General features: G+C 31.3%; 1 long non-coding RNA gene across 1 annotated transcript; it reads right to left on the minus strand.

Annotated features, from left to right (window-relative positions):
* LOC117112995 lies at nucleotides 1-834 on the minus strand. The gene is made up of 3 exons (XR_004446126.1): nucleotides 817-834; nucleotides 425-529; nucleotides 1-33 (listed from the first exon to the last, which is right to left on the minus strand). It is a non-coding gene; the product is annotated as an uncharacterized LOC117112995 (long non-coding RNA).

The following is an 834-nucleotide window of genomic DNA, read 5'->3' on the forward strand; positions in this document are numbered from 1 at the left end:
TCTATTTTTTCTATCTTACCAAGAATCGACATTCTGTAACAAAAAAAGATTATCACATAAACACTTTTTTTTTTAAATATTCTACAAGTGACCAGAAATGTAGAACATTTCTATTTTATGATCAGTGTCATTTTGTGTGATCACTTTTTATATTTCTTAACATCTTTAACTTGCCTAGATTTACATCCACTTACAGGTAAAGGAAGGAAAATAATCTATAACTCGTAGCGTCATTGTGTATGACACAATTGCGTATGGGCGTGGTCCGTGACTACCTAGCAGCCATAAACAGGCGTAAATACCATGCACTTTAGAATTTTCTGTAGCATGCTCATATAACATGCAGAAAATCGTTAATCATTTATTAGCATTTGTTATTACCATTATAATTTTTTTTGGGGAAATAATTGTTATTATAACTTACTTGTTGTACCAATTATTGAATTTTGTATGCATATTTTTTAAATTTGTTTCACAATGTCCGCTCTGGTGGTTCCAAGCTTCTACACAGGAATCTCTCAGGCGTAATCTGTTTAAAAATGATAAAACAAAATTTACTTCTTCAATTGGTCACAATAACAACAATAGTGCTGTACTGACTTAGATACACCCACCTGAAATAAAATTTTATTTTCGGACAATTAGTGCACCCACCGAGGATTGCACTGTCTTGAGTAAAATAGTAAAAATGCTGCCAAGCTACGACTTTACCACAAACACCAGAGAATTTCCATATATTTTATTGTGTAATGCTTTGGTGTTTTGAAGGTGTAAAGATGCAATATTATAATTGCAATAAAATGAATGATTCCTTACTTTTCAAGATTAACAATA

Source organism: Anneissia japonica, unplaced genomic scaffold (genome assembly GCF_011630105.1).
Source record: "Anneissia japonica isolate Jap-2015-1 unplaced genomic scaffold, ASM1163010v1 scaffold80305_len834_cov132_single, whole genome shotgun sequence".
NCBI classification, from domain to species: Eukaryota; Metazoa; Echinodermata; class Crinoidea; order Comatulida; family Comatulidae; genus Anneissia; species Anneissia japonica.